The following is a 12462-nucleotide window of genomic DNA, read 5'->3' as shown; positions in this document are numbered from 1 at the left end:
GCAGAGGCAGGCGGATCTCTGTGAGTTCGACGCCATCCTGGTCTCCAAATCCAGTTCCAGGACAGGCTTCAAAGCTACACAGAGAAACCCTGTCTCCAAAAACAAAAAACAAAAAACAAAAAAAAAAAAAAAGAAGAAGAAGAAGAAGAAGAAATTGCCTGGCTAGGTTTTACTTTTTTTTTTTTTTTTCAAGATAGGGTTTCTCTATGTTGCAGCTCTGGCTTTTCTGGAATTTGCTCGGTAGACCGGAGTGGCCTTGAATTCACTGAGATCCACCTGCCTTTGCCTCCTGAGTGACAGATCAAAGGCCTGTGCCACTACCGCCTGTCTAGGACTTTTAAATTTCATATGTTAATGGCTCATGTCTATAAACCTATCACTTGGGAGATGTAGGCAAGGAGGATCAGGAGTAACAAATTTGACCTTTTTTTTGTTTATGTTTTCGAGACAGAGTTTCTCTGTGTAGCCCTTGCTGTCCCGGAACTCTGAAGCCCGGACAAACCTTGAACTCCAGATCCTCCTGTCTCAGCCTCCTAAGTAGATGGGATTACTGTTGTGAGCCATTGGACTAGGGCAAATGACATGAAAAATTTTAAAGTTATAAGGAGATAGTAGTTTAGCTGGTAAAGGCACTTGCTGCCAAGACTGATGGTCTGAGTTCCAGGACCTATATGGTTCGATGAAAGAACTGACTAACACAGATTGTCCCTTGACCTCCACATGTGTACTGCGGCACACACACCCCTTACACACATACAAAATATTTAAAGAGTTTTTATAAGTTCTTTGAGACGTCATTTATAAAAAACATTTGGCCTGCATGTATGTATGTACACCATGTGCATGTCTGGTGACCACAGAGCCCAGAAGAGAGTGTTGGGTCCCCTGGAACTAGAGGTACAGGAGGTCGTGAACCATCTGAAATGAGTGCTGTTCTTCAAGTTTGGGTCCTCTGCAGGAGCAGCAAGTCCTCTTAACAGCAGTTCAGCCGTTTCTCCAGCCTCTGTTTGAGAATCTCATAGTTCATTTTTTTATGCTCATCCTCCAGCTTACCGCCCCCTTGTCTACCTACCCAAGTTTGTATCTTTTTTTTATCCTTCAAGACCAATTCTGTGATGTCTAAATGTTCTTGGTGTGTGATCTCCTGGTGCAGAGTTGAATAGCCTTACCAGGGGGTACACTCTTAGAGAAAATGGCCTCTCTCTCTCCCAGTAGCCAGCAGTTGCCAGTAGTTTCATGGCCTGGGGTGCGATTGTGTGTCCAGCTCCTCTCCTCTTGCTAGGATTTGGTGTGGCTTGGGCTTGCACAGACTTTGAACACACTGTTGCAGCTACTAAGAGTTTATGTGTGCAGCTGCCCTGCTGTGTCCCCAAGATGTTTTCTTGTAGTCATCCACTGTCTTGGCTCTTACACTCTTTCCTCCAACTCTTCTGCAATGATTCCTCAGCCTTGGGAGAGGAGGGTGCATTATACATGTTCCCTTCAGGACTGAACATTCTACAGCCTCTTATTTTCTGCACCGTAGCCAGTTGTGAGTCTCTGTATTAAGCACTATCTATTGCAATTAGAAGCTTCTCAGATAAGGGATGAGAGGTACATTGATTTTGGATAGAATGTAAGTCATTAGGAGTCAATTTAATAATATATCCATTTAGCAGCATAATAGTAGTAGGTTCTCCCCAGGGCTTGTGACTTTTTAGCCATAGGCTCTTAGCCTGATAATGGTGCCAGGTATGGGTTTCATCCTGTACAGAGGAATTTGATTTAATCAAAGGTGGTTGGTTCTTCCCATGATGTTTGTGCCACTATTGAACCAGTGAGCACGTATTTCCAAGCTAGTTATTTTTGTAACTTGAAGGATTCACAGCTGAATATGACTAGTAACTGTTCTCCTCCAGTAACTTGCATAGCACCTTTCTGGACTGTGAAAGCTAGCTGGTCAGTAGGGATAAAGCTTCAGGTTCAGACCAGCTTGATTTTTGCCATGTTCTATGACTCAAGCATGTGCTGTCTTCAGCAACAGGTTCTTACTGCCTGGAGGGTAACCAAGAGCAGTGACCACTGCCTGTAATGTTTGGGGGTCTCTGGGACCTCACTGGCCAACAACACCAATAGGCAACTCATACCTGGCACTGAACTTTTTGTTAGCCTCTGGTGTCTGGTAGGAGCACTGTTGCTCTGTTACAGGGTAACTCTGTTTTAACTTGTGTATGGGAGTTGGGGGATGGATAGATTTAGGAAGGCTCTGCAGTAGTAGCTTTCTATGTCTTTTTCAAAAGGTCTTCATTGTTATTTGTCCCTTGCTCTACTCTGTCTTCTACCTTACCCTCCACTTCCTCACCCTAGTTTAACCCTTCCTGTTCCACGATTCCTTCATAACAGTACAGTTTATCTCCTCTTCCTTGAACATGGCACCTTAGTCATTTTCTGACCTTCATGAGTGTTCCAAATGAAACACACATATCTGAATATTTAAAACTAACATCTACTGATGGGAGAAAACACATTTGACTTTTTGGTTCTGGGTTACCTACACAGAATGATGTTTCCAGCTCTCTCCATTTACCTGTACATTTTATAATTTCATTTTTCTTAATAGCTAAATAGTGCTCTGTTGTGTAAATATGCCATATTTGCATCCATTAATTAGCTGATGGACATCGTTTGTTTTCATTTCTTGGCTGTTGTGAATAGAGAAGCAGTAAACATCAGTGAGCACATACCTCTACAGTAGAGTATGGAGTCCTTTAGGTATATACCGGGGGTGGTATAGCTTGATCATATAGTAGGTCTGTTTCTAGCTTTTTGAGGAACCCCCATACTGATTTCTATGGTGGGTAAACCAGTTTGCATTCCCACTAGCAGTGAATAAGTGTTCCGTTTTCCCCACATCACAGCAGCATCTGCTATCATTTGTGTTTTTGTTGTTTTGAGATAGGATCTCACTATGTAGTCCTGGGTGCCGTGAAACTGCAGATCAGGCTGTCCTTGAATTCACAGAGATCCACCTGCTTCTGTCTATGGAATGCTGGGATTAGAGGCCAGTGCCACCACGCCTGGCTGGTCATGTTTGTTTGTTTGGGGGGAGGGTTAGTTTTTTTGAGACAGGGTTTCTCTGTAACAGCCTTGGCTCTCCTGGAACTTGCTCTGTAGACCAAAGCATCGAACTTACAGAGATCTGCCTGTCTCTGCTGCCCTAGTCTGAGATTAGAGGTGTGCACCACAACTGCCTGGCTTCAGTGGGGTTTTTGTTGTTGTTTGTTTGTGTTATTTTAACCTTTCTCTCTGGGGTAAGATGAAATCTCAGAGAAGTTTTAGTTTACATTTCCCTGATGGTTAAGGATGTTAAACTTTTGTTTTGTTTTGTTTTGTTTTGTTTTGTTTTGTTTTGTTTTTCGAGACAGGGTTTCTCTGTGTAGCTTTGGAGCCTGTCCTGAAATTCACTCTGTAGCCCAGGCTGGCCTCGAACTCACAGAGATTCGCCTGCCTCTGCCTCCCGAGTGCTGGGATTAAAGGCGTGCGCCACCACCACCTGGCATGTTAAACATTTTTTTTTTTTTTTTTTTTTTTGGTTTTTGGAGACAGGGTCTCTCTGTGTAGCTTTGCGCCTTTCCTGGAACTCACTTGGTAGCCCAGGCTGGCCTCGAACTCACAGAGATCCGCCTGGCTCTGCCTCCCAAGTGCTGGGATTAAAGGCGTGCGCCACCACCGCCCGGCTATGTTAAACATTTTTTAAAGCGTCTCTCAGCCATTTTTATTTCATCTTTTGAGAACTCTGTTTAGTTCTATGCCCCATTTTAAATTGGATTGTTTGTTTTCTTGTTTGATTTTGAGTTCATTATATGTTGTAGATACTAACCCTCTGTCAGATGTATAACTGGTAATTTTTTTCTCATTCGTTAGGGTGCTTCTTCACTTGTGTGGTTGTGTCCTTTGCTATAGAGAAACTTTTTAGTTTAATGAGGTTCCATTTATTAATCATTGGTCTTAATGCCTGTGCTGTTGGGGTCCTTTCCTGTGCCAACTAGTATTACAGATTTTTAACCATACCCAATTCCCTTAGCTGTCTTTTAATAAAGTAGAACAGCATAAAACAACTTTAGTATTATATGTACCCAAATGACATATGAATCTGTTACTACATTAGATTCAGTGGCCAGAAAGCCCAGAGGGTAATTCTGAGCCCAGGCAGCTAGTTATGACAGTAACACCTGAGCTATCACCAAGACATATGGAACATAAAAAACTCATGCATCCAAGACCAGTGAGAAACAAACATGCACTGGTCACATACATTTACATATTTAACTGAGTCTGATGTAATTTTGTGTGACTCCCATGTCCACAAGAAGACTTACAGGCATGGATCCATCCACACATACAAAATAGACAAGACTTTTCTAACAGCAAGACAAAACTTTCCTTGGGAAATACACTTTGTAACAAATTATATAGATTTTAAACCATGCCAGATGAGCAACTCACAAATCCTGAAATAAGAGTTTACACTGTAATCTAAGACATAGAGCAGCATGCAAACCAATCATAGGAATAAAAGGTTTTTAGGAATGAGGGAGTAGAGCCTTAAAGGTAAGGGACTTTGGGTAGTGTAGCAGAGCAAGTTTAGGTATAAAGTATTTGGGGATCATTTGTTTGCAGCAGTAACAGTTAACAATTTGTGAGAATTTGGAAATCAAGTTTGCCAATTTTGGCCACTGATTTGTATTGAGGCCAAGCTGATAAAATCTGAGTCCGTGGAGGAAGAGAGAGAAGGTATCAAAGTAGAACACTGTGGGGTTGGTCAGGCTGGCTGCAATGCAAGAGAAAACCAGGAGGGAGAAGAGAAGGAAGGTGTCCACATGGGTCAGCAGGCCAAAAGAGCCAGAGCCACATGGAATACAGCGGCCTAGACCTTAAGCTGTGGACCTCCCAGGCTGCTGGGAGAGGGGAGAGAGCAGGAGAGGAGATATCCACATGCCTGCAAGAGGCTGCAGGAGCCAGACAAGCATGTGTGCCCATGTGGATGGTAACACAGGGCAGTGGGAAGCAAAACTAAAGTATCAGACTCTAGAATTTGGAATCAGATGTATACACAAATGATCCGTACATACCTTATTGAGGGTTAGATCAGTAGATGCTGTAAGAGAGGACAGGCATGTGCTGGGCATGCAGCAGCTGGCCTCTCCTGCTTATATCTCTCACTCACGTAACAAACGTATGGACTGAACATTTGTGTAGTTTAGGGTGGGAGAGCAGACAGAAACAAACAGGGAGATAGGATTTGTTTCAGGTAGAATGGGCAGATAGGATCCCAGCATGGCCAGACCAAACACCGGGAGAGCTTAGTGAGTCTTTGGCACCAATGAAAAGATTAAAAAACAAGGTGAAGTGGGTACTTTTCAGCGGGCCCTGCCAAGGTATGCCACTATGAAGAACACTCCATGTGCAACAGAGTACAAGAGGTTTATTGGAGGAAGTGGAGAGAGAGAGAGAGTGAAAGGCCATCTTGGAGTTGGGAAGTGACAGAGGAAGGTAGACAAACAGAACAGGGAGAGATGAGAGACAAGAAGGAGAAGTGTGTGTGTGTCTCGGGGAGGGGGGGGGGCTGCCAGTGACTCGGTGGCTCGGCTTAGGGTCAGTCCCTGAGTAAAAAGGTGTCAAAAGCTGCCACAACCCTGGCCAACAAAACCCAGGCCACTGAGTACTGGCTACAGAGGGAGGAGTGGGAGTACAGAGCTAAAACACCTTGGACATAAGCGAGTTCAAACGATTTGGTTTGGGAGTATGTGTGAGACAGCCCCAATTTGGATAAATTTCACAGCAGACACCCCATGGGTGACTGAAGATTGGGTTTAGACCCGGTGTTGCCATCCAAGCCTGTACCAGAGACCAAAGACTAGGGCCAGGCATCCCATGGGATAGCCTGGGGTAGAGCAGTGGGGTTGGAGTAGCCTTTGGGAAGGGCATCTAACACAGAAGCTCCCTGGAACAGAGACTGCCTCTGCTCTGCAAATGGATCGGGCTTGCCCTGACATGGCCATGCCTTGGCAGGGGATCTTGAGGGTCCTGGACCCGGAAAGAGGTACCTTTACCTAAAGACCCGGTACCGCTTTAGGTGGTGGCTGGGAAACGGCTGACTTACCCTGAGTCAAAAGTTGATCTGGCTTACTGCCTCAGTAGAGAAACCTATTATGGGGGGCAGGCAGAAAACCTATTAGGTGGCACATGCCTTTAATCCCAGTGCTCATACTCCAATCTCCAAAGACAGAGGCAGGAGGATCTCTGTGAGTTCAAAGCCAGCCTGGTCTACATAATGAATTCCAAGACTATATAGAGACCCTTCATCCCCCTCCTGCTCCACAAAAAAAAATGTTAAAGATGCTATCTCTTCAATGTTTATTGTTGGCTTTTTGTCAAAAAGCAGGTGGCTGTGAGACTGTGTCCTCAGTTCTAATCCATTGAACAATAAGTCTGTTTTTATGCGAACACCATTGTGTTTTCATTACTATGGCTGTGTAGTAGAACTTGAAATCTGGGGTGGTGATGTCTCCTTTCATGGTTTGAAAGAGACTGCCACCCCCAGCTCATATATCTGAATATTTGGTCCATAGTAGTTGGGGCTGTTTGGGAAGATGAGGTGAGTCCTTGTTGGAGGAGTGTCACTGGGGGCAGGCTTTGATGTTTCAAAACACTGTTGTGGTTCCAGTGCTCTCTGCTTAGTAGTTGTGGATGAAGATGTGAACCCTCAGCTGTTCCTTCGTTTCTGTCATCATGGACTCTGATTCTCTGAAACAGTAAGCCAAATTAAATGTTTTCTTTTATAAGTTGCTTTGGTCATGGTGTTTTTATCGCAGCAATAGAAAAAGTAAGAGGGCTGGAGAGATGGCTCAGAGGTTAAGAGCACTGGCTGCTCTTCCAGAGGACCTGAGTTAATGGTTCACAACCATCTGTAATGAGATCTGGTGCCCTCTTCTGGCCTGCAGGTGTATATGTAGACAGAACACTATACATAATAAATAAATCTTAAAAAAAAAAAAAAAGTAAGACACCTCTAGCAGATTTTTTTGTTGTTTGGTATTGTTTTGGTGATTTGGTTTTTTGTTTTAATGTAGTTCCATGTGAAATTTAAGATTTGTTTCAATTTCTGTGAAGAATTGCATTGGAATTTGATGGGAATTTCATTAAATCTGTAGATTGCTTTTGTCTGTTTTCACAGTAGTAATCCTGCCAATCCATTTCTTTTTTTAAATTTTATTTGTTTGTTTGTTTATTTTTTCCTATTATCAGCTTGATACAGTAAAAATTCTTAATCCTAATTGTGAAATGTTTCATTGAGGCTTGCCCGGTAATTGAGTAAAACCTAAAGTTATTATGAGCCACAGTCATCCTAGGGTCCCCCCTGCTATGTGGCCTCCCTGGTTCTGTAGGTTGCAGTCTGATTGTTCTTTGCTTTATATCTAGTATCCACTTATGAGTGAGTACATACCATGTTTGTCCTTCTGGGTTTGGGTTACCTCACTCAGGATGATATTTTCTTTTCTTTTCTTCTTTTTTCCAGCTTGATACAGTATGTATTCCCATCTTAATTGTGAAATGTTTCATTGAGGCTTGCTCAGTAATTGAGTAAAACCAAAACTTATTATAAGCCACAGTGGTCCTAGGGTCCCCCATGCTACACACACACACACACACACACACACACACACACACACACACACACACACACACATATATATATATAGTCTCCATGGTTCTGTGGGTTGCAGTCTGATTGTTCTTTATTTTATATCTAGAATCCACTTATGAGTGAGTACATACCATGTTTGTCCTTCTGGGTTTGGGTTACCTCAGGATGATTTTTTCTAGTTCCATCCATTTGCCTGCAAATTTCATGCTGTCATTGTTTTTCTCTGCTGAGTAGTACTCCATTGTGTATATGTACCACATTTTCTTAATCCATTCTTCAGTTGACGGGCATCTAGGTTGTTTCCAGGTTCTGGCTATTACAAAAAGTTCTGCTATGAACATAGCTGAGCATGTATCTTTGTGGTATGAATCAGCGTTCCTTGGGTATATGCCCAAGAGTGGTATGGCTGGGTCTTGAGGTAGTTCGATTCCTAATTTTCTGAGAAACCGCCATACTGATTTCCACAGTGGTTGTACAAGCTTGCATTCCCACCGACAGTGGAGGAGTGTTCCCTTTGCTCCACATCCTCTCCAACATAGACTGTCATTAGTGTTTTTGATCATAGCCATTCTGACAGGTGTAAGGTGGTATCTCAGAGTCGTTTTGATTTGCATTTCTCTGATAATTAAGGATGTTGAGCATTTCTTTAAATGTCTTTCAGCCATTTGTGATTCTTGTTTTGTGAATTCTCTCTTTAGCTCTTTAGCCCATTTTTCAGTTGGATTGTTCAGTATTTTGATGTCTAGTTTCTTGAGTTCTTTATATACTTTGGAGATCAATCCTCTGTCAGATGTGGGGTTGGTGAAGATCTTTTCCCATTCTGTAGGCTGTCTTTTTGTCTTATTGACCGTGTCTTTTGCCCTGCAAAAGCTTCTCAGTTTCAAGAGGTCCCATTTATTAATTGTTGTGCTCAGGGTCTGTGCTGTTGGTGTTATATTTAGGAAGTGGTCTCCAGTGCCAATGCGTTCAAGAGTACTTCCTACTTTCTCTTCTATTAAGTTTAGTGTAACTGGATTTATGTTGAGGTCTTTTATTCACTTGGACTTGAGTTTTGTGCATGGTGATAGATATGGATCTATTTGTAATCTTTTACATATTGACATCCAGTTATGCCAGCACCATTCGTTGAAGATACTTTCTTTTTTTCGATTGTATAGTTTTGGCTTCTTTGTCAAAAATCAGGTGTTCATATGTGCATGGATTACTGTCAGGGTCTTCAATTCGATTCCATTGGTCTGTAGGTCAGTTTTTATACCAGTACCAAGCTGTTTTTGTTACTATAGCTCTATAGTAGAGCTTGAGGTCAGGGATGGTGATGCCTCCTGAGGTTGCTTTATCATACAGGATTCGTTTAGCTACATTATGATATTTTCTAGTTCCATCTATTTGCCTGCAAGTTTCATGCTGTCATTGTTTTTCTCTGCTGAGTAGTACTCCATCGCGTATATGTACCACATTTTCTTAATCCATTCTTCAGTTGATGGGCATCTAGGTTGTTTCCAGGTTTTCAAGACAGAGAGTTTCTCTGTGCAATTTTGGTGCTTGTCCTGGATCTCGCTCTGTAGACCAGGCCGGCCTCAAACTCACAGAGATCCATTTGGCTCTGCCTCCCAAGTGCTGGGATTAAAGGCGTGCGCCACCACCTTCCGACATGTCAGTGGTTCTTAACATAGTATAGGCTACAAGTGTCCAAGAGCTTACCCTGAAGAATTCTTTGTCTGGGGTGGAGCCCAGGCATAGTTGTGTTTTGTTTTTAGTTGGCTGTCTGATCTACATTAAACTCTTATCACTGTGTCCTTATGTGTAGATTGGGTCTGGCATATAGTAGGCATTCACTAAATACTAACCAAATGAATAATCAAATGAAGCCTGTTACATAGAGGATGATTAAAAGGGAGACACAGACATTGAATTTTGTTTGCCTAATAGAATATTAAAATCAAATGCATATCAAGAAGGTATTCAGAACCCCAGAAAATTCAAAACACGATCAAACTCCCTATTTTATCTTGCCATTTGTTGTGAATTTGGATGTTAAATTGGACCTGTTTCTGCCGAGATCAGAAGACCTAGTTCCTTGGCCACATGCAAGGAAACAGTTGCCTGGGGCAGGACCACAGCCAAGCGGCCCATGTGGTCTCATACTTTTGCCTGGGTGCTGTGTGTGTGTGTGTGTGTGTGTGTGTGTGTGTGTGTGTGTGTAGGGGGCGGAAGACAGAAAAGTTCTAGGAGGCTTCATGCTGTGAGACCCATTATCAGGGAGGGTGATCTGGCTTCCATTTGGGTCAGCAGAGAGGAGGGGAGCAGATACATGCTAGGCAGGCTTGAAGTGAGCTCACAGCAGTGTGGGTGAACCTGGTGCTCCCAGCTCAACAGCCTCTTAGCAACATTGGGGAAATGATGGCATAAGGTGGGCAGGAAGGCTAAGGCCAGACACTTGGGACTGTGTCACAGTTGAGGAGGGGTAGGCTCACAGTGCCTGTCTCCAAGAGCAGGTCACAGATAATGCTCTTGCCATGTGCCGGGGAACACCCGGTGGGACAGATAATGATAAGGAAAATCAAGCCGCTTTTGATGTACTTGGGCTGGCTCAGCCAAATAGAAACAGCATTTTGAATTTTTTTTTTTTTTGAGTTAGAATCTTGTCTATGTAGATCTAAACTCTATGTGGAGGGGAGGGAGGGGGAGAGAGAGAAGAGAGAGAGGAGCAGGGGTGGGGGAGAGAGAGAAGAGGCCTTTAATCCCAGCACTCAAAAGGCAGAGGCTGGGAAAATTCCAGGACAGCCAAGGTTAGGCAGTGAAGGACGCCATGGAAAACAAAAGGCTGGTGAAGATGTAATTGAACAAGGGGGCCATGTTCCAGCCCCCCGCTAGCAGCAGAACTTGGCAGCTTCAGCCACATGGTTCTGCAGTTAAGGACAGAAGAAAGGGGCTATGGAAATTGCCTCCATGACTAAGGAGACAAGGCATGTATGTGTCAGTGGTGTCCCCAATGGAGGCCTAGGGACGCCATTTCACAAAACTATGAAGTTGAAGCCTGGATTGCCTTGGAGATCCCAAGATGTTACCTGCTGAGGATAGCTGCTAACAAGGAAGAGAACCATCCCAAGAGAGAGAAGTGTGTTGCAGTCAACAAAGCTGAACGGACTTGGAGATCTGAAGAGGGTTTTGACATCAGACATGGAGATGCAGAATTTGGAGTTTGTCCAGCTTGTCTTCAGTCTTGCTTTGGTTCAGTATTTCCTCACTATGCTCCCTTCCTTATGTTTGGAATGGTAATGTATATCCTGTGCCATTATATGTTGAAAGTATGTGATCTGCTTTTTGATTTTGATTTTATAGGAGATTACATTTAAGAGATTGCACGAATCTCAGAAGAGACTTTGAACTTTGGATTTAAAAATATTGTTGAGGGCCGGGCGGTGGCGGCGGCGGCGGCGGCGGCGGCGGCGGCGGCGCACGCCTTTAATCCCAGCACTCGGGAGGCAGAGCCAGGCGGATCTCTGTGAGTTGGAGGCCAGCCTGGGCTACCAAGTGAGTTCCAGGAAAGGCGCAAAGCTACACAGAGAAACCCTGTCTCGAAAAACAAAAAAACAAAACAAAACAAAATATTGTTGAGTCTGTGATAGATTATGGAGAATTTTAAAGTTGGACTAAATGCATTTTTGCATTATAATATGGCTACAAGCCTGTTGTGTGATATTTTGTGTTCTGACAAATAAGCTTGCCAGGAGATCAGAGGGCAGAGCTAACAACTAGTTAACCATAGAGGCCAGCCAGTGGTAGCACACACTTTTAGTCCCAGCACTTGGGAAGAGGAAGCAGGAAGATCAGGAGTTGAGGGCCACCTTGGACTACACGAGATTGAACCAGTCTAAAAGAGAAACAAGGCCAGGCAGTGGTGGCGCACGCCTTTAGTCCCAGCACTCAGGAGGTAGAGGCAGGTGGATCTCTGTGAGTGGAGCCAGGGAGTGGAATGTGATGATTTGAAAGAAAATGGCCCCCAAAGGGAGTGGCACTATTAGGTGGTGTGGCCTTGTTGGAGGAAGTGTGTTACTGTGGGGTGGGCTTTGAGGTCTCCTATGCTTAAGCTACACCCAGTGAGACAGACTACTTCCTGTTGCCTGCAAGTCAAGATGTAGAACTCTCAGCTCCTTCTCCAGCACCACGTCTGCCTGCATGCACCATGTCGCACCATGATGAAAATGGACTAATCCTCTGAAAATGTAAGCCACCCCATTAAATGCTTTCCTGTACGAGAGATGCTGTTATCATGGTGTCTCTTCACAGCAATAGACACCCTAACTAAGCATACTTGTCCTTTTTGTTCCTCTCAGGATGGCTGTAGACGGCCTCCACTTTTCAGGGACAGGGTCTTGTCTTGAAGGATTTCTAGGATTTCTCTGTCAATCACAGGACGGACTTGTGCAGCCTCCTGAGCCCCTCAGGATCACACCCATCTGAGGGAGTCAGGAAAGTTTTAAGTTTGTTCCTTCAGTTAGCAGACTTCAGCCAGGTAGGGCAGACAATTGGGTCAGGCCCCACCCTCTGACCTACACGTGTCCACACAAAAATAATGTATCTGTGGGGTGTGTGTGCCATAGCAGACATGAGGAGGTGAGCTCAGGCATTGGTTTTCTCTTCCAACATGTAGGTTCCAGAAATCAAACTCAGGTTATCAAGCTTGGTGTCAAGTGCTTTTACCAACTGGGCTACCTGCCCATCCCTCACCCTCCTGGGTCAGGCTCCAAACTCTTGAACTTTTGGCCTCTGCC

Source organism: Peromyscus eremicus, chromosome 4, assembly GCF_949786415.1.
Source record: "Peromyscus eremicus chromosome 4, PerEre_H2_v1, whole genome shotgun sequence".
NCBI lineage: Eukaryota > Metazoa > Chordata > Mammalia > Rodentia > Cricetidae > Peromyscus > Peromyscus eremicus.
The sequence above is the reverse complement of the archived record's forward strand: the minus strand, read 5'-3'. Positions refer to the sequence as shown.